Source organism: Ursus arctos, unplaced genomic scaffold (assembly GCF_023065955.2).
Source record: "Ursus arctos isolate Adak ecotype North America unplaced genomic scaffold, UrsArc2.0 scaffold_27, whole genome shotgun sequence".
In the NCBI taxonomy this organism is placed as follows: Eukaryota; Metazoa; Chordata; class Mammalia; order Carnivora; family Ursidae; genus Ursus; species Ursus arctos.
Window position 1 is genome coordinate 19978397 of NW_026622952.1, and position 27746 is coordinate 20006142.

The 27746-nt window shown below is 39.7% G+C and overlaps 1 protein-coding gene across 14 annotated transcripts in view; it reads left to right on the forward strand.

The window, feature by feature from the left end:
• The window catches only part of DLC1 (DLC1 Rho GTPase activating protein), a 514332-nt gene that overhangs the window by 350225 nt on the left and 136361 nt on the right, over positions 1-27746 (forward strand). Inside the window, exon 6 of one of the 14 annotated variants that reach the window (XM_057303354.1) lies at positions 1-27746. This exon is cut by the window's left edge and continues 24443 nt beyond it; it is cut by the window's right edge and continues 19969 nt beyond it. The exons of the other annotated variants lie outside the window; for them this stretch is intronic. The gene's annotated coding sequence lies outside the window, so the exon portion shown is untranslated. 14 annotated transcript variants of the gene reach the window in all.

Here is a 27746-nt window from a genome sequence, read left to right on the forward strand (position 1 = left end):
CCTTATTGCTTGAGAACAACATCTGATACTTTTGAAGCATGTGCTTGGAATTATTGATGAAGATTTAACTAAAGTTAACCAAAGACCAAAGTTATCTATCCCCTTAATAATTCGATTCATGACTGTAGTGCTCTTGTTAACACTTCTCAGGCACAGCCAAAGATTGGGAATGAACTATGAAATAAATGTGGCACTTGGCAGTAGGTGGTCATTGTCATTTGGATGCATTCTTTATGACAAATAATATAATGACAGTAATTAGTTGTCATTTGAGTGCCTACTAAGTGCCAAAAGCTAGGCTGAAAGCTCTAAAGGCATTTTCTCATTTAATCTTTAAAATAATCCTGAGAGGGGTGTCTGGGTGGCTCAGTCAGTTAAGCATCTGCCTTCAGTTCAGGTCATGATCCCAGGACCCTGGGATCGAGCCCTTCATCGGGCTTCCTGCTCAGTGGGGAGTCTGCTTCTCCTTCTGCCTCTGCTGCTCCTCCTGCTCGTGTTCTCTCTCTTGCTCTCTCTATCTCTCTCTCATTTAAATAAATAAAATATTTTTTAAAAAATAATCCTGAGAGGTATTCACTACTATTTTTATTCCCATTTACGTATTTTTTGGTAATACCTTAAAAATCTATTAGTGAGTGTCCTTGGACAAAACTCAGAAACATCCAAATCTGTCAGTCATTATTAATTAAACTCACAAGTATTTATTGAGAGCCTATTGTATGCAAAACACTGTGCTAGATAATGGTTGACAAACAAGGCAGACTTGGTCCTTGCCTGCCAGCCATGAATAACACCTGAATTCTACCTTTGAATTTAAGAGAAGACCTACAGGGTAAAGTGAACTCTGTTGTAGTAAGGAAGAAATACACAGTGTCTCTTGGACGCTGAGACATGTCTAAAACTCATCAGTGATTTGTTCTTTAAACCAGTGATTCTCAGGAAGAGAGGAGACATACCTGTTAGGGACAGTATCAGAAAGAGCTTATATAGCTTTTAAAAATATACTTGATCTATTTATTGTTTTCATAGTACAAAATGCTGAAAATAGAGAAGGAAAGCATGGGTGAGAGGGACGGGACATGAGTACAAAGGTTGAGAACTACCAGTTTAAACTGCTGTGCTGGTCCCTTTGGATCCAGCTCTCCTCATGAGCAGAGAATAAGTTGTAGGCATAAGGAATCAGCAGGGTGCCCATCCAGGGGAGAGCTTCTCTGCAGAGAAGGAACAGGCAAGTTAGACCATCTTCCCTAGGGAACTGGCCATTCTCCTTCTAGAGGACAAAGACTCATGACTTCCAAAGTACCGTGGAGCCATACATTTAATCATTTTTTAAAGACGAGATGTTGACCTTTTTCCAAAGTTTAAGTACCCTAAGTCTAAAATATGTCACTGGCTAAAATAGGGTGCTCTTGACTGATTCAGGGATTTGAAAGGTATACTTTAAATGTCTCAATTTATGGAGATTACTCTCAGATTTCAAAATACATGGGGCTATAGAACTGAAATAGATTGTCCCAAGGCTTTTGTGTTTCCACAGAATTTCTTCCAAACTGGAAGTCAGAACATGTTTTCTTTCCATCATAATTTTAAGAGAGAGAGTCATATTGCATTTTTAAAGGAAAAGAAAAATAATGATGGGTGAGTCATATTAAAAATATGACATAATTATTATATTATTAAATGTTTACCAGTAACCAAAATTATGCCACACTGAGCAGAAAAATAGTTGGATGATAGAATTCAAGGATTAAGTATATAATCATAATGAAGCTCCATATATAAGATGATCTTTAAAAATTCCAATCCACTTTGGATCGATGACATCCTAGATTGTTTTCAGTAGTTTGAAAATTAATTATCATCTATTCAATGGCGATATTAATGAAATCAATGAGAAAATTACTGAAGAAGGTATCAATTTGCATTAATACTGCTTTTATTAGCTTTCACATTTTTAATTAAAGCATATTTTGAATATTGACAATATGTTCATGTATCATGGCCTTATTTTCTCTTAGGAAAATAAGTAGTCATTCCACTAGTAATTCCAAAGAATCTAGTTAATTTTGGCTTCTTTAGCGTAGCCGGGTAGAGAGGCTGAAGGATAAAAGAAAGCAGGGAAATTTTTTAGAATGAATGTTTCACCTTCAAATAAGGGGCTTAGAAACAGAGAAAGTATGGGACATAGTTCAGACACTGAACAGTCATGAAGGCAGACAAAACATCCATCCACTGACGCAAAAAGTAACAAAGAGGGGTTTTGTACTGAATGGGCATAATCTTTTATTAACTACAAATTAGCTAATATTGATTGTGCCCTCACTATGTGAAAGACAGAATGCTAGGTGGTAGAAAAGACACAAAGATAAAAACTATGTGGACTTCAGTAGTCTAGAGTCTATTTGGCAGGGAAAAGTGACCTACAGAGAAAACAAGATTCTAAGGCCTGATTTGACATGTGTCGTATAGTACTTGCTCAACCAGTCAATACTGCCCTTCCCTCCCTCTCTCCCCCTCTCCTCTCTGCAGCGTGAATTTACTTCTTCCAAGTGCATTATAACAAAAGGATATCCACACTATTTTATCAGCACTCTCTTTTCTGTACCTTGTCAGTCATGCTCATTTGTACTCCAGTGAACATTATTTTTAAGTGAAAATTTCCTTGACACAGCTGGCTTTTAAAGTCATAATTACCGCTTTTTCACTATTGCCCATGGAAACCAAAGCATTTAAATCTTTGCAGAAAAAAACCTCTTTGCTGCTATGAGGATATGATAGCAGTGATGTGTGTGTGCATATACATGCCAGGAAGGTGGTGTGAAGGTAAACACAGGTATTGCAGACTAAAATTGTTTTGCGTAGTAGCATTGGTCCATTCGCCCAGGTAAGTTATTTGGATGTTCCTCAATGTTTAAAGAAATTCTTACACTAGTAACTGACTCACCTGGCTGCTCCCTCCACTGAATAAAAATTGAAAAAATAAAACAAAAACATAAAGTACTCCACTATGCCTTTACTGCAGTTTACCTTAGGAAGCAGTAAGGTTTGCCGTCTCGGAGGCAGTCATTGACCTACATCTTGTATTCAATGTAACTAAACTGTGTTCCAGACCAGAAGTTCAATAAGGACTTGCGAGTGGTAGCCAGGAAGTGGAGACTGAGAAGAAGACATTTTTATGATTTGCCGGGACTCTGACCCTGACTCCTGATTGTTTGACAGTAAAAATATCTTAGTGTTGAATTTGGGGTCATGACAGAGAGGCGTCAGTTTTGATCTTCCGTAGCAGGAATCTCCAATCAGTCAATTATTTCAGTCAAGAACTGAAACACTCTGAAGAAAAACAAATTAATGACTTCTAGGCAAAACCACCAAGACATAGTAAAAAAAAAAACATGGCATATTATTGCTTGGTACAGTCTTACTTGGTGATCTCTGAGCATCCTAACACCATATAAATATCACTTTTCTCTCTCTTCTTTCTCTGTCTTTTTAGGGCATTTATTTGCATGAGCACATCTAGGCAATTTCACACACACACACGTCTCAGGAAGTCATCACTTCAAGGAACTCCTCCATAAAAGATTGAGGATTCCTGATTTACAGGATGCTGATGTAAGAGTCATAAGGTAGCATCTGGTTGTTGACAACTTGGGGTGGAGGTGGGAGGACAGCACATTTAATGATGTCTAGACTTTGTTTTATGTTATAGATTTTTTGTGACATAGTTAGCTTTTTGCAGACAACTCAGATCACTGACTCAGCATTCAGTGTGGTTCTGTTTATCATGATCCATCATCTCTAATCTGGTTTTGAATAGCAGGATGTTGTGGGTCCAGATTGAAGTGTGACCTCTGAATGTTTTCCAGTCATGCTTGATTACTATATCCTAGAGGTCTAGACAGTGTTATTGGTTTCTCACCAACATAAACATCTGGCAGAAAAAAAAAAAACTAGATGAGTAAGAACATTCCTAATCTACCTTACAATATGCTGTATTTAAAATAAAACTTTTTAAAATGAAGCCCATCTCGGGTAGAGAAGGATGTCATCAAACATATTGTTTTTCAACTCTGATAAGACAGTCTTTGGACTATAATTTTTCACTGATGAAAACAAGTTTGAACATGTAATTTCAGACTGCAGTAGAAATATCTTTCCTTTGTGCTATTACAAGAAGCTAGAATTTCATTTAGTGAATTCCAGCTGAATGAAATTAACACATGCATGTTGACTCATGTGTAGCACATGGGTGGACAGATGAAATGACAAACCAGTGGGGACAGGGAAGAGAGATGATAGGACCAAACCCACAGGAATGTGGGGATGGGAAGAATATCAGGTCTTCTCAAGTTTTATTTTACATGGGTTGGTTATCATATTCTAAGAGTTATTAATTATATTGAAACTGTACAGTGGGCTTTTTCTTAAATGTATTTATTTATTTTAGAGAGAGAGAGAGAGCAGGGGGGAGAGGCAGAGGGAGAGGGAGAAAGAATCTCAAGCAGACTCCCTGCTGAGCACAGAGCCCCACATGGGGCTGGATCTCATGACCCATAAGATCATGACCTGAGCCAAAACCAAGAGTCAGATGCTCAGCCAACTGAGCCACCCAGGTGCCCCTGCAGAGGGCTTTTTTAAGAGCCAGAATCCACCAGAGTAAAGTACTGTGCCACTGAGTCACAGGGGGAAACTGGGCCCTTCCTTTATGCTGGGGCCACAGACCACGTCTAACCAAACACCATCAAAACATGCCTGCAGCCAGGAGCACCAGGTTGGAGGATGTAGAAGGATGACAAGACAACCCAGAGTGTCTGCCTTACTCTTGGCTTTTGTATGCAGGCGGAACATACAGCAATACTGTGAGAATAACACTGGAAATTTTATACTTAGGGTATTATAAATTTGTGAGATGTACATTCAGTAACCAATTCCAATCTATATGCAACAGTTTGTGCGTAATTTTAAGCTTCATTATTTCTCTTTTTTTATTTTTGTTTTCGGTAGGGTACAAAGGGAAGATAAAGAAATGTTTTTCTTTAGTCCTTCAGTGATCACTTTTGTACATTGATGACTTAGAACACAAGACTGTGTTTCTAGCCAAAGCTCTTTGGCACAGCATAATCATTGCACAACCGAAGATAAACATAGAGGGTAAACTTCAGAAAAATTATTTCAAAATGGTGCCTGAAAATCTATTGTAAATGCCTTTTGCACCATTTAAGACAATAACAACAGTCCGGGACCGGCCCCTCTGCACATACCCCAAGGATTAGCCGGCGCATCAGAGCCAAGTTTAAGGGTCTGGGAAAGGGGGAAATAAACATTTAATTTTTAAAAAAAAGAAAAGATGAAAGGAAGAAAAGAAAACATAGTTTGGGAAGGGCATTACCAGGGAGGTGAGGGCAAACTGCCGCCTGCTGATATTGCCCTCTTAGAGACGAGGACAGTTGAATCCCAGCCACACACCCACTTTCTCAGCCACCGCCACACACATTCCAAGCTCCCGTTCTTGTGAGGCCAGTTCACAGAAAATGTTTTTATTTCTGTGACCCTGAGCATGACTCCCACTTTGCTGTGTAAAGTTTCCCCGAGTGAACCTTCATGGCCTTACGTGATTAATCCCTACCACCAACCCACACTTACCCCCAACTCTCAAACTTCTTTGTGATTATCTGCTCTTTTACTTTACTCATTTTGTACTTAAGTGAGATACTGAGTTTAATAAGTTCACAATGCATAATTTGTCCTTGGGTGTACGTGCTTTCTTTTCCTTGTTCCAGATTTTTCTTCTTATTCTGACTTAATAATATTTTAACTGAATAATAAAACACCATTACTTGAGCTGTCCACTTCTCTCTACAGAAAAATGCATGTTTTCAAATCACAATAACTTATGTAATGTCTCTGTTTCTATGTGGAGTCTAGGAAAACGATGTTTGACAACTTTTATTACGATAGCAAGAAGCTGACCCCTATACTTTGTGCCAGTTGAGTTCTAAGGGTCAAAAGCCAAGTGCTTTTAATAACTTTTGAAGAGTAGGTAATCCTCGCTCACTTTGAAGACTGAAGCATGTACTAATTGCTTTTGTAAAATAAAGGTGATGTTGCTATAGCTAATGGTCCATGCGGTCAGACCCTGGGAAATTTGATCCCAGTAGCTTGGGTGGCTTAAGTTGCTGTTTTCATAACATACTCATTGTTTTTTGATTCAATACAGTTTGGGTAACATATGAAATTGGTATCTTTGCTTTTCAAAAATCTTTCCTCTAAAACTATCCTTAGATATCTTAATCAATTAGCTAATGGCAGTATTACTTTTGTTAAATATTTTAGACATCTAAGAAACCCATGTATCAACCACCAGTTTAAGCAATAAAACATTAAAATTACTGCTTAAGATTTAAAATGTAAGATTACTGTGTGTCCTTCCTGGATCATATTTTCCTCCTTCCTCCTCCCAACTCCCCCTGAAATTCTCCGCTCTGGAGCTTGGTGTTGAATCATTCTTATACTGGTTTTATACTGTTACTACATATTTAAGTAACCTAAGACAATAATAATTACTGTTTTGCACATTTCAAGTTTGAAGTGGTACCATACTGCAGATATCCTTTGGCAACTCATTTTGCTCAGAATTATATTTTTGAGATTTGTTCATGTTGAAACATAAAGATCATTTATTGTTACTGCTGTTATGTAAATGTGCCATAATTTACTTATTCATTCTGTCGTTAAGAGGCATTTAGGTTGTTTCCAGTTAGTGCTATTACAATTACCTGCTAAGAGTAGTACCTAGTTCATACCTCCATGTATTTATGTGTAGAAGTTTCTCTATGGAAGAGTATTCATCTAAGGAGGAAACTTGATAGTCAAAGATACGCACATCTTATATGGCCAAATTGTTCAACATGTATTACACACCTACCAATAACATATAATAGCCAGTATAGCAGAGAAATGTCGAATGTTATAAAAATCATAGAATACTGGGGCGCCTGGGTAGCGCAGTCGTTAAGCGTCTGCCTTCGGCTCAGGGCGTGATCCCAGCGTTCCGGGATTGAGTCCCACATCGGGCTCCTCCGCTGGGAGCCTGCTTCTTCCTCTCCCACTCCCCTGCTTGTGTTCCCTCTCTCGCTGGCTGTCTCTCTCTCTGTCAAATAAATGAATAAAATCTTTAAATAAAATAAAGGTGATAATAAACATTAAGTTCATTTATGCCATTCTGAGCCTGTATTTGAGTATGAAGGCATCTGAGGTAGGTGATGAGAATGGAGAATGGAAGGAAAGTCTAAGAATGAGAGGAAGTGAAAATAATGTGATTTATAGAGAACATCCTCCTATATTAAGAAATAACCTATATTAAGAAATGCTTACAAGAATACCTAACAGACTACCTCCCTCCGCTCACCCCCCAACACACACACAAAAATCTCTTGGAGGCTTTGTGAAGACCAAGGGTTCCCTGGCACCAAGTATGAAAACCTGGCAGAGGGGTCAACTATTTGAATACCATTGAAAACAACCCTGTCCTCAAACAGAAAAGAATTATCTTTAAGTGGAAGAAGCATTAATTTGCAAAAATAAGCATAGAATTTTTTAAACTCTACCCTATCAGAGGAGGAAATAATAATACTTTATTTTTAAAATGTCTTTTGTAAGAAAAGCATCACGTTTTAAAATGATGTGCATGGTAAAAACCTGTGTCTCTATCTTAACGTTTTACCAGAGAGATACTTCACTCATGATAGTTCTTTAATTTTGAAGTTTAAACTACCGAATACGGACACAGAGACCTCCGCACTGGTATTCATCAAACCACCTTGCTAGGTGTCTTTCCCCTCATCACATGGATAAGTTGGGAGCAACACACTAGACTGTGTTGGAAAGATATCAGATATCTTAAAAATAGGGATATAAGCAGCCCCTCATAGTTGCCTGGCAATATTGGTGAGTTTACAGTCTCCTTAGTTAAATAATCTCTTCTCATGTTATTAAGTGACCACAACTCATCTCTTTACAATGTAAGGTCCAAAAGGAGATAAGTCATACTTTGTAGAACATGTGTTTATTTTCTTCACCATCACATGATTATCACTTTTCCTTCTAATTTTAATGCCTTTTATCATTTCTCATGGAATATATTCCCCTCCAGTAATTCTTTAAATTTCTCTTCTTTCTCTTCTTTTCTTCAAAATATAAACCACCTTCTCTTCTCTATAGTCTCCTGATTTCAGTTTGAACTTCTAATGACCATAATTTCTATACCTCATTTACTTATTCTGTCACAGTCACCGTCAGTGTTATTATTTTTAGCACACATGACATGGTTGACATTTAGAATGTATACTCTCTCCCATAGCAGTAGCACCCATACCCCAAAAGAGGGGATGGGGAAGAAATTGTAGAAAGGGTTTTTAAGCCCCCTTTTTTTAAAATACAGAAAGAATATGAGATTGAAGGGTTTTATAAGTTAATTAATTCCAGTATAATTAACATACAGTATTATATTAGTTTCAGGTATACAATATAGTGACTCAGCAATTCTATACCTTACTCTGTGCTCATCATGATAAGTATACTTCTTTTTTAATAAAGATTTGATTTATTTATTTGAGAGAGAGAGTGAGAGAGAGAGCAAAGCTGGGGTAGAGGCAGAGGGAGAGAGGGAAGTGGGCTCCCTGCTCAGCCCCAATGTGGGGCTCAATCCCAGGACCCTGGGATCATGACCTGAGCCGAAGGCAGACGCTTAACCAACTGAGCCACCCAGGTGCCCCATGGTAAGTGTACTCTTAATCCCCTTCACCTATATCACCCATCCTCCCATCCACTTCTTTCTGGTAACCACCAGTTTGTTCTCTGTAGGTAAGAGTCTGTTTTTTTGGTTTGTCCTTTTTTTCCTTGTTCATTTGTTTTGTTTCTTAAATTCTGCATATGAGTGAAATTATATGATATTTGACTTATTTTACTTAGCATTATACCTTCTAGATCCATCCATGTTGTTGCAAATAGCAAGCTTTCAATCTTTTTATGGTTGAATAATATTCCTCTGTGTGTGTGTGTGTGTGTGTGTGTGTGTGTGTACCACTTCTTTTATCCATGCCTCTATGGATGGATATTGTAAATAATGCTGCAGTGAGCATAGGAGTGCATATGTCTCTTCAAATTAGTGTTTTCATGTTCTTTGGATGCAACTACGGCATCATATGATAATTCAATTTTTTTTTTTTTGAGGGGGCTTCATACCATTTTCTGCAGTGGCTGCATGAATTTATATTCCCAGGAACAGTGCATGAGGGTTCATTTTTTCTCCCCATCCTCCCCACTACTTGTTTCCTGTGTTTTTTACTTCAGCTGTTCTGACAAGTGTGGGATGATATCTCATTGTGGTTTTAATTTGCATTTTCCTGATGATAAGTGATGTTGAGCATCTTTTCATGTGTCTGTTGGCCATCTGCATGTCTTCTTTGGAGAAATGTCTGTTCATGTCTTCTGCCTGTTTCTTAATTGGATTTTTTTTTTTTTTTGGTGTTGGGTTGTACAAATTCTTTACATAATTTGGATATTAACCCCTTATCAAATATATCATTTGCAAATATCTTTTCCCATTCAATAGGTTGGGCTCCCTATTTGTTTTGTGGATTATTATTTGTTTTGTGGATTATTTTTGTTTTGTTTTGTGGATTATTATTTGCTGTGCAGAAGCCTGTTTGTTTTGTGGATTATTATTTGCTGTGCAGAAGCCTATTATTTTGATGAAGTCCCAATAGTTTATCTTTGCTTTTGTTTTCCTTGCCTCAGGAGATGTATCTAAAAAAATGTTCCTACAGCCAGTGTCAGAGAAATTACTGTGTGTTCTCTCTTTGAGGATTTTTATGGTTTCAGGTCTCACATTTAGGTCTCTAAACCATTTTGAGTTTATATTTGTGTATGGTATAAGAAAGTGGTCCAGTGCCTGGGTGGCACAGCGGTTAAGCGTCTGCCTTCCGCTCAGGGCATGATCCCGGTGTTATGGGATCGAGCCCCACATCGGGCTTCTCCGCTGTGAGCCTGCTTCTTCCTCTCCCACTCCCCCTGCTTGTGTTCCCTCTCTCGCTGGCTGTCTCTATCTCTGTCGAATAAATAAATAAAATCTTTAAAAGAAAGAAAGTGGTCCAGCTTCCTTCTTTTGCACGTAGCTGTCCCATTTTCCCAGCCATTTGTTGAAGAGACTGTGTTTTTCCCATGGAATAGTCTTGCCTCCTTTGTCATAGATTAAAAGATTGAAGTTTTTCTTCAACTTCTTGGTATCTAATTTTAGCTGGACACCTCATCCAGTGCTAGCCTCTGGGCAGTTTTCCTTGCATTGTTATTTAATGCTCGCATAACCCTATGAAGTAGATTCTGCTCTGAACCTTGTTTTATAAATGAGAAAACATGTCCAGGGATGCTATGTATCTTGCCAGAAATCACTTGATATGTCCAAAATCAAGCTGCTTCACTTTCCTGTAAAACTCATCTTTTTCATCTCAGTTCATGGCAGTACTCTGTCTCCTCTCCTCTTTCATACCCTACATCCCTTCCATCAGCCAATCACATCAACTTTACCCACAAAATGCGTGGAGAATCCAGCCACTTGTCACCACCGTCACTGCTTTCACCCTGGGCCAAGCCACCATCACCTCGAACCTATATCCTTAACTGCGTCTTAGCTGCCTCCCTGCTCTTACTCTTGCCCCCTCCTATAATTTATTTCAAATGTGGCAACCAGAGTGATATTTTTAGACATAAATCATGTTCTGTCACTCCTCACTTGAAAACCTTCCAATATCTTTGCCTCACAATTTAGAATAAAATCCCTTCTATGGTCAAGAAGTCCTTACCTGACCCAGGCTTGCCTACCTCTCCTACTTTGCCTTCTTATATTCTTTCCCCAGTTCACTCCATTCTATGCACTTTGGCCTCTTTGCTGTTCCTTGACAATTGCTGTTCCCTCATCCTGAAAAACACTTTTCTCAGATAGTCACAAGGCTTTCTCCCTCACTCCATGCAGGTCTTCAATAAAATGTTACCTCTACTGAAAGGCCCTTCTGGGACCCTCTATTAAAATGGCATTCCCCTATCAACCAATTGTAATCCCAGAATGTTACATACGCTTGTTTATGGTCTCCCTCTCCCTCTAGAATCTAAGCTTCTCTTTGAGGCCAGGAACTCAGTATTGTATACCTAGGTATTCCTAGTGCTTCAAACAGTACCTGATATGGCAACATTTGTAGAATGATTTAATCCACAGACAATTGTATAAACCCAAATGAACACACACATACTGCTAATGCAGAAATGCATAATTGAATATCATACATTAAAATACACAAGTACATTTCGTGTAGGACCACACAGAAGGAAAAACAGATATCAGAGAGTAGATGCAACATGTCTACCTCCCATTCTTTCTGAATCAGAACACTCAGAAGCTGTTCAAATCAGTAACCCCTCCCTTGTAATCACATATATTGCTCTTTCATAAATTATTTCCGGATCATATTCTTGTTTCAACGTTGATCATTCCTAAAGTTCCAATGATATGAGAGTTACACTTGTATTCATCTATTATCAGTCTCCTTTCTCTCTCTCTTTCTGTCCCCTTACCTACCTATCCATCTATCTGTCTTTATCTGACCTATCCATACCTTTACACTCTGACCCCTTATCTTTAACTATCTAGTGGATAGGCCCAGTAAATGTTGGAGGTCTTGCAACATCAGATTCAAACCAGTTCCAAGGTTAACCTCATTCTCTGTTGCTCAGAGTCTGTTCCTCTTCTGTGGGCTGCGTTACTTCCCCTTCATTCCTTACATTAAGTCAGTCACCAGATCCCATCACTTCTACCTTCTGCGCACCTCTGTATCTACCTCTTCCTTTCTCATCCCACGTGCAGCACCATGGCACCAGCCGCCTTTAACCCTACCTCCATAATATAGTCAGTGTCTTCCAAGCTTCTGCCTGTGACTCCAGCGTCATGCAGGTCACTGCCGTCTTCATCTTGTCACTGTTTTTGCTCAAAACCCTTCAATGGCATGCAATTCCAGGCACATAAAATCAAAACAGCTCTACCTGCTGGTGATGATGCTCTGTTATCTGGCTACGCTTTCTTCCATCGTACTTGTCTCCTTACAGTTTCACCAAAGCGCTGGGTTCCTTTCTCTGTCGTTGCTCCTGTTCGCCAACATGTGTAGCATGATCCCCTTAACCCAGATTTCACTTTTCAATTCTCTTGTCTTTATAATGTTTAGAACAATGTCAGCCTTTACTGATGTCCTTTTTATCTGAAGTCTTGTAGTACTTACTGATTTTTAAAATGTTTGTAATTAATTCTATGCTTCTTTTTATTTATTTCATCTTGTTGCTATTTCATATGTTAGTCCTCTCCACGCAATTAGATAGGAATCTACTTGAACAGAAGAAGCATCTCATGTACTTGTATATAGCGCTGGTATGCACCCGCATAGCATACCAGTACTTTTTTTTTCAGGCAGCATACGCACACACACCAGTTCAAATAAGTCAACATTCCCATTGCTTACTCAGAGAAAACAAGTTTACATGCCAATTCAAGTAGGGCAAGTGAGAAAGAAATGAGGGAAATGTGATGGGTTTGGAGAAGTCGTGAGATTTTTTTTAAGACTGTAATGTCTCTATAATAACCATAGTAATAATAATGATAATAATAGTAGTAATAATAACAACAACAACAACAACAACAAAGCCCTGATTCCCCAAACCCCACAGTTAGAGGCAGATTTACAATGAAGTTAATGAAATGATAGGGTCCCTCACTTGCCCATTTCCCTATAAGGTCCTAAGGGAACCCTAGGACTGTGTTCACATGTTTTTGTTAAACTTATAAAATTAAGGTCTTCTAACTGTGCTCAGTGCAGATCATCATGATTCACAGCACTGGATTGTCCGTAGGCACTCTGCATTCATAATTTCTCATGTTGAATGGTACTGAGGTGGCCGAGACCTTTTGTATCCATAATTTCAATCTGTAGCCAAGCACCACTGGAGTGACTGAATAAGTGTTTTTTTAATTATGATTTTTATGCTTTTTATTGTCTCATTGTTTCCTTAGTCACAAAATGAAATTGGGTGTTTTAAGGCTAGCTCTAGACTGTTTCCTGCCCGTATGAGAAATGACAGAGCCCTGAACAAACAGGAAATGAAGTGTCAGAAGAGATAGAAATGAATTTTCATTGAGGACTTACTATATTCCTACAGTGTACATAAGTCATTGATCTCTTTGAGTGCTGTAATAACTATTTAAGGCAGATAATGATTTTCTCCATTGACAAGTGAGAAAACCCAAGCTCAAAATGTTAAGTAACTTATTGCAAGCCACATAACTAGAAAAAGTTTGAATTTGGACGTGAGTTCAATTCTCCTGAATCCAAAGCCCATGATTTCCTAAACATTACAGGACTGAAGCAAAAATCAGGAAGTAGATATTACAAATAAGTCAGGACATACATGGATAACCATTTTAAGAAACTAACGAAAATCTAAATAGCCTCCTACCTACATATTTTCCCATAGTATATTTATGTAAACAGAATGTAAAAATGTTATTTCTTTTCTGTACTTCTCTGTATTCTCTTGATCTATTACTGCAAGAGACTCAGAGTAAAGCTGCAGTTTCCTTTGTGAAGTCAAGAATTTATAATTTGTCAGTCCCTAAAGAAAAATGTGAAGGAGGGGGAGTTGAAAGATCTGAAGAGTTTGGAGTGTGACGCCTCGGCTGTTTATCTTCAGGTGCTGGAATGTTGTGTTTCTGTCCCCCTTGCACTTATGATTTGCTGCATGATTCTGTTTGAAATAGTGGCCACTCTAAGGCAGTATGAGTGAATTTGAACTTGTTATGTTTAAGTAATTACTTAATTGTGGCTCCTTGCCATTTAACAGCCTTGGAGAAATCTGTAGTTAGTACATACATATATTTTATTTCAAAATGACTTTTGATTATTTCCCTCTTGTATTTTCTTAGATACTTTTGTAGCTAGAAAACAGCTTTGTCATTGCTTTGGTGAAATGCATACAAGCTTGCTACTCTGTAAACACATCGAGAGAGAGAGACAGACAGAGAGAGAGAGAGGGAGAGATTGCTATTAAATTCCCATGCAATTCAAGCAAGGACAGCTGGTTAGGATTAAGAGAACGTTCTACCTTCAACATACAGCTTTCCCACAGCTTCTTTCCTCTTTTTATTTTTTATTTTTTTCTGTAGCTCACATAAACAAAGTTAGCGTCATATCCCGTATTCGGTTAACATTTTTGATACAATCAACATATTTCGCTAAATTATTTTTAATGCTGAGTACGGCAAACATTTCATTATTCAGGAATCTGCCTTTTAACCAGAGCAAGCAGTCACATGACGACTAAAACATATAAAGTAAATAACATCACGCAACACCATTGCTAGCAATAGCTTTAATGCTATTCACTTGCCCAGTAGGCATGTTAGACTTTTTACCTTTTTTTTTTTTAAGGTAAGCATATGTGGTCCTGGGAACAGCCTGACAAGATTAGATAGATTCGGGGCACCTGGGTGGCTCAGTTGTTCAGGTGTCCAACTCTTGATTTCAGCTCAGTTCATGATCTCAGGGTCATGAGATCAAGCCCTGCATTGGGCTATCCACTCAGTGGAGTGTCTGCTTAAGATTCTCTCCCTCTGCCCCTCCCCCCACTCACATGCTCGCTCTCTCTGTCTCTAAAATAAATAAATATATTTTTTTAAAAGATTAGATAGATAATTCTCATGAGAGAACTTGGTTTTGTGACACAAATGACCACCGTGGACAAGTTTTAAGACATCGAGGTTGCAGTGCCACTAAAGTTTAGGGTGGAACTTGGTCCCTGATCATATCTTCCAGTACAAACAGGACAGCACACAGACCCCAAATAATAGAGGGTCCGAGACTGCAAAATGTGTTTAAAGAATATCCTTCATTCTATACACTAATCAATATGTTAGTGGTAGACATTATTTACTCCAGGTCACCTATAGCCCTCTCCAGAGAGCCTGCCCTTGTCTCTAGACTAGTTAAACTGTTTTAGTAATCTGTGATAATTCACGTCGTTGTTATTGCAGTAATGTAGGCTGAGGAAGACCTTGTTTGAATTCTTAGGAACTTTGCAAGTCTGAATTACATAGTAATAAATACATGTGATCACTTAATTAACCTTCTTTAAGACTTTTTGTTTCATCCATTCAACCAGAAGTCATGAGTCAGGAGTTATGATTTGTATTCCCCACTCTGGAACTAAACCAGTTCTGTGAGACAAGCAAGTCCACACCTTATGTAATCCTCATGTTCTTCATCTGGAGAGATGGGGTTATCCAGATTTGCTATATGCCTACGTATTTGTTCATTGCTGTGCTGCGTTGTAGTGAAAAGTATAGGACACAGGCTCTACTCTCAAGACAGGTACTTTAACCATTAAACATGGAAAAGGGCAGTATTCCTTCATTTAACTCATATAAATTGAGTACTTCCTATGGGTTAGGCACCCTGCCGCATGCCGCAAAGATGGTTCTGGACACCATCAATGCCCCCCAGTGTTGCGGGCCTTACAAGGAAGCTGTCCCTGGAGTTACCTAGGAAGTGATTGTGACAGAGGTGGGGATGGGACTAGATTAATAAATTCAGGCAAATGGGACAAGGTGCAAGGAGATAAATAACTAATAATGTCGTTTATTAAGCTTTTATATGGCCAATACTGCTGTAGGCTTTTCATACGTTTATAATTGACTCACAAAAATACAGTGAGGGGGATATAACTTTCCCCATTTTATAGTGGATGAAACTTGGCAATATTTTAAACTCACCCCGGCAGGCTGTAATTCTTCTAAGATCATACAGTAAGTGGGAGAGTCAGGATTTGAATCCAGGATCTGTGCCCCTAACCAGCACTATTCTGCCTTCTAAATATTTGTTAAACGAACTTCAGATATTTTGTTAATGTGAAGTGATTTTTAGTCATATCACAACCCCAACATATGAAATCACAATAAAGAATATCTATTATATTCAGAACTTCCATCTATGAGTAACTCAGAAATCTGTATCCCTTTCCCTTACCCCTAGAGATTTTTTTTTCTTTCTTTAGATGTAGTTTGGTCTTTCTCCAGTCAGCAGTTTTACCAATGATATCTGGTAATGGAGGGTATGGTGAGGTTAAGAGATTGCTAATGAAATTTTGTGCCATTTTATTTTAATCATTGTCCTAAACATGAGCACATGCAGCAGAGCCTCATTAGCTATTTGACTGTGAAAACTAGACCAGCCATCGTTTACATATTCATTCAATATAATGACTGAAGGTGAACAAAATTTAAGATATGGTTTATCTGCATTCGAATGTCTTCTCTTGTTCTTCAACTGCCTAGAAAATGTGGTGGCATATACATAAAACATAGAGATCAGATGCTCATCCCAGCAGGCGATGACTAGCTGCCCTTGAATGGGGAAGAACAACATCCTGACTTGTGTCCGCATGTCTATTAAGGTTCAGTCTCATTTTTAAATTCACAGTTTCCCTTCTGGCTATTTTTTATAAGTGTTTTTGTTTTGTTTTGTTTTTTTCTTTTTTGCCCTTTACCTTTGAGGGGGAAGGGAGAGGTGGGGGGCATGGGAGAGTGGGATTTCCAAGTAAGAGACCACAACATTCCGAGGAAATGAACACACCTAGAAAGCTGGTGTATTTGTGTAATCCCAAACCTGGTCTCCTAAATATTTGGTAGACTACTTATATCCCTAAGCTGTTATGTTTTCAAGGATTTTTGCAAAAAGGATTTTGCAAATTAAAGGGAAGACCGCATTCACCCAAACTTTAGATGGTTACTATAGTTAACATCTGGGCTATGTCCTGACGTCAGCGCTGCAGTGATGAAGTCCAGATGTTATAACTTAGTGTTTTTGTTACATTTGCTGCCTTTGTTGGTTTTTTTGTTTTGTTTTGTTTTCCAGACTCTAACTTCTTAATACATGAAGGTATTAGAGAAGAAGGGGAGATGAAATTAGCATATGGCATGGACCCAGAGTAACTGAATGCCTCCACTTTTAAAGCACACTTTCAGGCCATCACAGAACATGCAGCCTGTGGGAAGGCAGGATCCAGGCCTGCTTAGATCAGGATATTTCCACTCTGTTGCTATTTTCAGTTAAAACAGGCTATGTGATTGACTAATAAGTCTTTTCATGTTTAATACTATACAGTAAGGAAATAGGAAAAGGAATTAAGTCAATAATTAATATTCCAAAATGTTTACAGTTGTTGTCTTTTCATCTGATTTTAGTTTTATATATCCACATACATATATATCTTTACGCATATAAGTATCACACACACACACACACACACACACACACACACAGTATTTATTGTTGTGGAAGAGGGGAACCATCACTCACACAACAGCAGCCACATTGTGACAGAGGCATGTTACAATGGCAACCAAGGACGGGTTGAAAAAGGCACTGTTACTCCCTAACATCCATGTGAAGAAGTTAAGAAAATCCGAATAACAATTTCTTCCCTCAAAACCAATTTTAGTTCTATATCCATTAATTTATCTAAAATATTCACAAGGCTAATCATATTTTTAACTGATTTTACTTATGCTAATGAATTCCATATGCATTCCAAACACTTTATTACCTGGTGTTAAAAGCTCAGCTTTGGTTTAACCTGAAACTATTCTTACAACTTGCTAGAAGTTACCCCAAGTTCTGTTCTGTTATTGCAGGTTTTGGGGAACAGATCATATGATAGCTTCCCATTTTTTTCAGTCCTTTAGATGATTTTGTGTGAACATTTTATAGCTTCATTATATTGTACTTGAAGGTGTACAATGTGGTCTAACAGTGAACATATTGGTCTATGCGTGAGATTACCTTTCTGATTTCAGTTCTTGAACAGACTTCCATTTTCTGTAAATAAATCATGAGCCTCAATAGTGGTGTGACCATGGGCCAGAACCCTCTTCTTACTCCCTCTCCTGAGCCATTACTGTTTGGTCAGAATCTTTAACAGGACAATTGTAATGGGACCTTTTTTTTTGGAGCATCGTGCGAAATCTTTGCGTACTTTTCTACATGATGAACCTCTAGATATTTGACAGCAAGCAAGAAAGATATCCTCTTATCTCCAGAATATACCTCCTTCATTATTTCGTCATTTTCTTAACTAGGAAAGGTTTCAAGATCTTTAAACAGTCTCTTTTAGATGCTTTCTAGTTTGTTAATAGCCCTCTTTAGTAAACAAGATACTATACATGTGCTCTGAGCAAGGTAGGATTTGGCAGGAACTCTTCCTCCCTTGGTCCAGGCCATATGACAATGTTAGTATAACCTATAATTGCAATACGTTTACTCTTCATATTTTTGTCACCTACACCATACTGATGGTTCATTTTAAGCTTGTGATCATGTATAAGCAGGAGATCTCTTTAACATGAAATAGAATCCTCAAGCCTTTTCTCTTCTACAGCAGAGTTTTTTAAGCCTAAATATAGAATTGGCATATGTCCCAGTTAAATCTAATCTTGTTCATTTCACATATACCTTCCCTTACCCATCGTTTCAGCCTATTGAGATAATTCCAAGTCTTTACCTCTTCATATATTAGCTCTTTGTTTCAGCTTTGTGACACTCCTAGACTTTATACGCATGCCACTTGGAACTTTTAATCAGTGACTTTGGGTTTAATTTAATCAAAATACTACTTCGGACATGGTCAGTGGCAAAATAGAGATCTCTCATTAGGTTCATATTCATTTTTAATTGTCGGTACTCCTAAAAGCCAGTTGCTCAGCCAAAATATGATTCTATCTAGTTGTTCCAGCACCCATTCAGTCTAAAAGAACATCACTAAAATTTCGCAAAATGCTTTGCTGATATCAGGAGGCATGCCATTCCTCTGATCTACTCTTGTAATAACTTTATAAAATGGAATCAGGTATTATTAAGAATTGTTTTTTTCATTTAATTCTTGCATGTTTCAATATTTTTAATTCAATTCAATGTTATCTTTAACAATTAACATGTAACTTTATTTGTATAGTATTTTACACTTAAAAAAGTACTTCAACTTAAATCACCCTCATGAAATCCTTTTAAACAGATTAAGGAAACATATATGATTATCTTCATTTTATTTTTTTAAAGATTTATTTATTTATTTTCAAAGGAGAGAAAGAGAGTGCAGGGAGGGATGCAAGGAAAGGGAGAGAGAGAATCTCAAGTAGACTCCCCGCTGAGCGTGGAGCCCAAAACAGGGCTTGATCTCATGGACCCTGAGATCATGACCTGGGCCAAAATCAAGACTCAGATGCTTAACCAAGTGAGCCACCCAGGCACCCCTAATTATATCTGCTTTAAAGATTAAGAAACTGAAGTTCAGAGAGGTAGCTAGAATCCAGATCTTGTTATTTTAAGTACAGTTTGTTGGGTTGTTGTTGTTGTTGTTGTTGTTTTTTCCATGACACCACAGCTAACAGGATTCAATTGCATTCTGTTTGCATGGTTAGGTGCTCAATGAATATTTTTGAATAAATGGATAAATGTGTTCAAAAAATCTTTCTGTCTTTGGACTTTGCCTTAAAGCATGTTGGCCAATTTCTGCAAGAACAGAAGTTAAGCTCCATTTTACTAACAAGTGCAGTAACAAGAGTTGAACATGTAAATAAATACAATAAGTAATTTTTTAAGAGTCTGTATGTGTGGTATTTATAATATTTAGAACTGTGTTTTCCAAATCCTGGCCTACAGACTGGTGCCAATCTAGATTGAAATTCCCAATGATCTGCAGTAAAATGAGAAAATAAGAGGCAATTGTTATGGACTGAATTGTGTTCCCACGCCATGCATATGTTGAAACCCTCACCTCTAATGTGACTGTATTTGAAGATGGAATCTATAAGGAGATAATCAAGGTTAAATGAGGTCATAAGGTTGGTGTCCTTATAAGAAGAGCAAGAGATGCTAGGAGTGAGCTCACACAGAGGAAGGGCCATGTGAGGCCACAGCCAGAGGCAGCTGTCTGCAAGCCAGGAAGAGAGCCGTCACCAAAAACCAACCCTGACAGCATCTTGATCTTGGACTCCCAGCTTCCAGAGCTGTGAGAAAATAAATTTCTGTTGTTTAAACCACCTAGTCTGTGGTCTTCTGTTATGGCAGCCCCAAGCTGACCAACAACAATGTACTGAATTGTTAATCACATCAAATGCATTCAGTTTAAAGCGCTGTCCTTTTTCTGCCCTTCTTACTTTTGTGTTGTTATTAATATATCCTCACTTATGAAATTATGGTGATGATAGAGGTTGGTTTTGGGTGATGTGGATGAATACATTCACTTAAGATAGCAAAGGTTAGCAATCCAATCCTGTGCCCATATAATTTGGAAATTTTACTAGTCTATGACATCCGTAAGTGTTACAGGAGACCATGTGAGTGTAGAAATGATGTTCTTTTGGCCAGCTGACTTCAACCAGGAGAACTCTGATCTACAAAGAACTAAGATCTTTGCAAAGTTTAGTGAAGCAGATGGGAACAATATTGTTCTGGCAAGGAGCAGCAATATTTTGGGTCAAAAATGATCAAATTGTATTAAAGCTTTGTAGAAGCAATATGAGTAGAGAAGAATTATTTGGTAGAACTTTATATGAAAGTATTTATTCAAGAAACCCCTATTGATCCTCTCCTATGTGCCAGATAGTGTCAGACAACGAGGATACGACAGTCACCATGGCACATCTCATGTACAGAAGGTCTCGTGTTCAGGACAGTGAGGGGAGTACAGTGGTAGAAACGGGGCCAGTGTCCCAAAGCAATTCCAGATGAGGCCCCAACCTGGCCTCCAGGATCCTGGCGGGCAAAGGTATTTCAGGGAGAGTGGATGGCATCTAGAGAGGCAGGAAGTGGCTACATGTTCGTGAAGGAGGTGACGGAATCAGTGGAGACATTTGCTTGAAAAGGAAAGAAGAATGATAAATGGGGATAGTTTGGGGTGGGAGATAATGGTTTTGGGGTATGTTCTGTTTTTCTGTTTATTGCTATTTCTTGTTATTTTGGTTTGGGTCATTTGTTTTTTAATCAGGGTGAGAGAGACAGGCTGAGGGGACGTTGCCAGTTAAATTAGGGGTGAGGCGGGGGGACGAAATGGAAGCTGAAACTCTGAGTCAGGGCTAAGAAAATTGTTGAGGTAGTAATTCAGGAGACGGGTGAGAGGCACAGTGAAAGGAAGTCATCGTTAGGAGGTGTGCAGCCCTACCCCAAGACCGATGGAAGTGGGATAGAGATTGCTGTGGCAACAGATAACTTGACAAGGAGTGTCTGGGGAGCTGAGATAGATCACAGCCCATGGCCTCAACTTTCTTACTGCAGCCCGGACAACACAGTCTGCTAAAAATGGATCGGGGCTTGAGATGAGTGGGGGAGGTTTAGAGGAATCGCAAAGGAACGGAGAGGGTCAAGTCCAAAATGAGGTTAGGGTGCTTGAATTGGTAATGGCTATTATTTGCAGAGCATTGGCATTTTCTCTAGCAGTAATTTGCTGCCTTTCCAGGGGGAGGGGGAAGAAAGGGTGAGTTGCAGCTTTAATTCAGTGTGGAGGTTTTCCTGGTTGAAGGCATTGAAGAAGTAAGAATCCGGGGAATTGAAGGTACGTGCCAGGAATGAATGACAGGTGCAACCAGAAACCCGCTGTGGATGGGAGATAGGATGGGAAGCTGAGTCCAGAAGGCGGTGTCACAGTTGAAGACTACTGAATGATGCACTCTAGGAAATAAAATGGCATAGATGGATGCCCAGTGATGGCCTTGGAGTTGCAAGGTTACAGTGTGTGTAGGCTGTCTCCGGAGACTTTGCCTCCTCTGGGGAGGCTGTCACAGTTGGAGGGAAAGGGAAGTGTGTGAACCAAGGGCTAGTCTTCAGTGAAGAAGGAGAAGCAATGGGAGATGCTTGACTGCAAAAGAGACCAGAGAATAAGGACTGGGAGACAGCAGCTGAGAGAACTTTTCAGAAGCCAGAGAAAGCTGCACAAGAAGCGGGAGGCGGGGTGGTGGGGGGGAGTGGCCCCGGATTTCCTTTAGGACTAGGAGGTGGAGAAACTCCTGCCCAGGTTGGGGATGTGAGCGAGCACGGGGGAACAATGAAGTGAGGAGGCCAGTGGCCCAGGAACAGGGGTGTGGGAGGAGGAAAAAGTGAGGAGACAGGAGCAAGGGAGTGTGGTGCAGTGCGGTGGGCGGTGGGAGAGGTGCTTCCGTGACCTGCTGAGCACCTGCCCAGGGCCAACACAACTGAGGACCTAAACTAACCAGGTGCCTGCTTTCCTGGAGCTTCGGTATCAAATGGTTGGCCTCTCACTTCACAACTAAAGATTACAGAGAGCAGAGGTGTGGTCTCAGATCAGGGCAAAACTACAGCTAAGCATTTACATGTTACTTACCCAATTTGCCATAAGCAATATCCCACTAAAAGGAATGCAAACCAGGAAGTGCTTTCAGCTTGGAGCAGTTCCAGGTAGTACTATGAAGCTAGTTACAATATTATTAAAATATTGCTCAGTTTGGTTACAAAATTATTCTAGAATCATTGTTAGCCTTAAGTCTGTGATAATTAGTGTTAAATACAGAGCATGTCTGTTCTTTGCACTTATTTGAGCAAACGTATAACATATCTTGGAAGTCAGACATTTGTGCTGATACGGGGCAGTCAGGCATTGTGGTTATGACAAGCAGGATTGTGTGACAATTGAGAATATCTGCTGGGGTTTCAGTTCCCATTCTGCCACTTATATAATGTTGGTAACTATGGACAAGTTCCTTTGCCTCTCTGTGTCTTAGTGTCCACATCTGTAAAATGGGCATGATATTAACACATCTACCACACAAGTTTGCTGTGAAGATTAAGTGAGTCACAAAAGCAAAGCACTTAGAAAGCTATGTGGCACACTGGAAGAGCTAAGTAAGTGTTAACAATTACTATAATTGCACATAACGTGACACGCTTTGAAAGGTATTATATCTTCTATAGTTGATCCTGCTAGCAAAGTATTGGCCGTGCTATCTTTGCACTTGCAATCGTGACCTAGTAACCACTGTGCCAGATTGCACAAGCAGATAGTAATGTTTGGCAGTGCCTGAAGTTTTGACTGTTAATGGAACAACTGGAACTGACTTTTACTTGGCACCCAACCAAATAATGAATCCTTGTCATCATTTCAGCGATGTTTTTGCCTTTTGTCTCTCGATTTGCAGTGATCATGCATTAAATACCTGTAAAAAGCAACTTCCTTCTTTCTGGGCAATAGGTGAAACTCCTTGCAACGTGATTAAGGACATGGGATATCTGGCTGGTATGCTTGTTAACAGAGGAGTCTGTTTCTGCCTGTATTTAAGAGAGACACTCAGTCTGGGTTTTGTTCATCAGAGTTTTGCAATCAAGGGTCACTTCTGGGTGGGGCACTGTACTGACAACAAAACAGGAATGAACAGTATTTATGATCTAAAGATGGGATGCATTGACCTGATACACTGCTTTATTCATTCAACAAATATTATAAATATGTTTCAGGCACTGTGCTAGACCCTAGGACATAGTGCTGCTCCTTAGACTATCTGCAGATCCTTAAATATGAACTCAGACAAGTGTGATAAAGAGATGAGTGAGACAGTGGTATGCAAGTGAGTGTTGGATGATGGAATGTGGGTGAAGGAAAACTCATTTGACTTACTCTACTTTCATGGGTATCTACTTTCATAGGTCCAAGCACAGTTGGACTCTAGATTGGTGTGGACTGCTGTCCTTGCACTCTTTGGTCAACAAGATTTCTGAGTGCTCTTCATTTTCCAATACTTTTTGAGCACCAAATTCTTCTATTTCAGATGAGATACACACACATAAACACAATCCAGAATGTTGTCATATGACTGAATCTAGCCAATACTGGGAATACTGGTAAATGTTGAAATATTAAGAACTTCACTTTGTACTAACGGTCTTTCTGTTGTTACCTTAACTCCTAATTTTCTGTTGATCAAATCAATCCTATCTAAATAGTTAGCTGGGAATCCTATAGAAAAGGAAGGTCTAAGACATTTAAAAAGGCATGCTTTCAGACCTTTGGAAGCAAAGTGTTTTTTTCTCCAAATGAAAACTACTGCAAAAACGAAAATGTATCTTTAACTTCAGTTTCTTCCTTTAATTCGCCATTGTTGTAAAGGGACTTTAAAAATCTCCTCAGTTCCAGGAGGAAGTATGACTGGATTCCTTCTGCCTGTCCAACAGCCTTCTCTCATAATTATGCATCCTCAGGACCCCCGTCCCTGGTCCAAGTTGTAGCTCCCTCCACAGCCTGTTGAAAGTGTTATTTAAAGCATTTTAAAGTGTTTTGCCTCTACCTGAATAACGTCTGATGGCGGGGTCTGGGGTCTGGACAGTATCATAATTTGGATTTCCCTTTTAAGAACCCCCTGAGACAATGATTTGGGTGCAAGGAGCGTATTTAGGATGCGGCCCCAGAGACGCATGGAAGAAGGAGGGGAGCTCTGTACGTGAGGACGGAGAGCCGGTGAAGGGCCGGTGAGCAGCTCACGGCCATGGCCGCGTGGTCTGGCTACCATGCTGCAGAAGTCAGCCGTGTAAAACCTCCACCTGCAGTGCTCGCAGACCGTGTGGCAGCAGTTTGCATGGGCACGGGCGCTTCTGCCTCCCAAGGTCTGGGGTCTCAGCGGGAAAGCTTCAAAGGCAGGGACATCTCCACAGGTGGGGCTGGAATCTCCCGGAGGTTTCTTCGGTGGCGTCCGGTGGTGGATGCTAGCTGCCAGATGGTGCCTCGGCTGTGGCTCAGCAGAGCACCTACACCTGGCCTCCTCACATGGCCTGGACTTCCTCCCAGCACCGCGGTCTCAGGACAGTCAGACTGCTTACAAGGTAGAACAGGACCCCAGCACAAACGTCCCAGGGAACAAGGCCAAGCCGCCTCAACTCTTCTAACCTAACCTCAGAAATCACACAGCCAGATTGTGTTGGTTACAAGAAGGTGATGATTCTGCCAGGGTGCCTGGGTGGCTCAGTCGGCGAAGCATCTGCCTTTGGCTCAGGTCATGATCCCAGGGTCCTGGGATCGAGTCCTGCTCAGCAGGGAGCCTGTTTCTCCCTCTCCCTCTGCCCCTCCCCCCAGTTCATGCTCTCTCTCATTCTGTCTCTTTCTCTCAAATAAGTAAATTTTTAAAACATTTTTTAAGTGATAGTCCTGCCCTAATTTAAGGGGAGGGAAAAATAGAGTCCAATTCTCATCAGAAGTATGTCAAAGAATTTCCAGCATTTTTTCTAAATTCAAAACACGCAAAAAAAATTTGTCATAGTGTAGGCAACCATCTTCCTTCTTGACTAGAAGTGTCAAAAAGGAAGGCAAAATATGAATTAACAAGTAATTACAATATAATTAACAGATAATTACAATATAACATAGCATACAGTGGTAAGAAACAGGTAGATAGAAAGTATAATAGGATCACAGAGGAGTGACACTTAGCTTGGTCATGGGTTCAGAGAAAATGGATTAGCGTCAATCAGATGGAGGTAGGGAAGAGATTTCGAGTACAAGGAATAAAAGCAGCCGCTCAGTATGTGTAGTTAGGTAAAGTGGAATGTGGAGACTGGCAGGTGAAAGTGGAAACGGAAAGTCATGAGAAGTCTTGAATGTCATATTAACAGGCAGGGACCTTATTTTTAGGCAGTGAAGAGTCATTAAGGGTCATTGTCAGCATCTAGAGTAAAGATTGTGAAAGCCTGAATGGAGTATAGCTGGAGCTAAATAGTAGGAGGTGGATTTGAGAAATATTTAAAAAGTGAAATAATGAATACTGGGGGGGTTTAGCTGGGTGTGTGGAGTGTAGGTTTACCATCGGGTTCCAACCCCAGATGCTTGGAGGCACGCTGGTTCCAATGAGACGAGGAATCGTGTAGGATGACTCGGTTAGGGAGGAGGTGGTGAGCATGAGACCCCTGTGGCCGTCCAGGTGCACGTGTCTAGGAGCCATGTGCATGTCTGAGTCTAAACTTGGGAAAGAAGGCAGGGCAGGAGAGATCAACTTGGGAATTAGCAGCAAATAGAAAAAGAAAGAGAAAGTCTAAGAAGGATACATGGAAAAGACAGCAGCTTTTTTGGCTCCAAGAATGCAGATGTTGCTAATAACTTGAAGTAGTTCATACGTGATCACCTCAATTTTTTTGATGATGAAGACAAAGTTATCTGTTGAGAGAAGGTGGAGCCCAAATACTGAGAATAATTTTTAAAACAAAGAAAAACAAATATGTATCCTAACACAGGAAAAAATTTTCTCTGTTGGTGCTGTGCAAGTCTTTGTTCCTGATATTAGCATGCCCTCTACTTGTACTCAGAAATTCTCACCCCGAGTCCCATTCACTAAATAGGCAAAAGTATTGCTAAAAACATGTGAGGGTCATACTCTGTATAAGCTCCATCACCATCACACTTGATTCATTCCTTCTGATTCATATGCATATTGAAGAATCACTAAACAAGAAAATCATTAACCATCTTCAAATTTAAGTCTTCACAAATGGAAACATCTACAATGAAGTGGAAAGAGGTTCTTTTTTTTCTGTTCCCTTGGTGTTTAGTATTCATTATTCCAAAACATCTCAACAATCCATATTTGTGTGTTAGTATGAGTTTCCTGCAGGTGATAGATACCAGGCTTCCTCTGTAAATCTTCTTACTTTTTTAGAGTCTGAATCACAAAGAATTCAGAATATGGTCGCCCTAGGAAAGATGTTTTTCCAAGAGGAATTGGCAGGGGAACAGAATGTGTTTGAAGACCAAGAAGACAAGAAGAAGAAAAAGCCTCTCCTTCATATGATCATGTGCTTACCTTAACCAGTAGATGCTAACAGTATAATTACTGTCATGTAGGCATGCGCAAATTTGGTTATTTGTTTTTGGGTTTGTTTGGTTTTTTTTTTGCCTATAAAAGGGTTTCACTTAGTTAAAAGGGTTGAAAAACCACTGGATTAGGTAATCCTAATCCATGGATAATCCCCACATCTTCCCTTCAATGGCTCCAATTGCCTTCCCCAAGAAAGCTCCCATCAGAGCTCCTAAGGGTGAGCCAAATGGACAGATCTGAGCTTTGCCCCTCGTAATGAAGCGTAGCAAATGACCAAAAGGCAAGCTGCTGAAAGAGGAATGAAAGGAACCCAGGGTCTGTATATTCCAAACTGGCTAATTGGCCCCTGAAAGATAGTGAGTGGTGTGCAAATGCCTCTTACTTCCTAACAGCTCAGCAGGGCCTCCATGGAAGAATCCAGCACCAACTGGGGGGTCCTGCAGAAGGGAGATTTCTCAACTGGTGTCCTTTGTCCCTGTTGAAAGAACTGAAAGCCCCTCTTCACAGTGTTACTTTGCCATTTAGAGGGCTCGGGGGTGAAGGGGAAGGAGAAGGAAAGGGGAAAGCTTTTCTTACGTTTTCTCTGCTACCTCCATAGAGACTCCTACCAAAATATTAATTTTCAAGATAGCTTCCTTTTTTATGGTCTCACGGTTGAACCTGATCTAGAATATAAAAACATACAGCGGGGTATAATGAGTTTGGAAACCAGAAACCAAGGAAAAAGAAAAATGTGCCTCAAATCAGGCTGAGAATTTTAGCATAGGAAAACTTGCATACTTATGTGATACAGTAG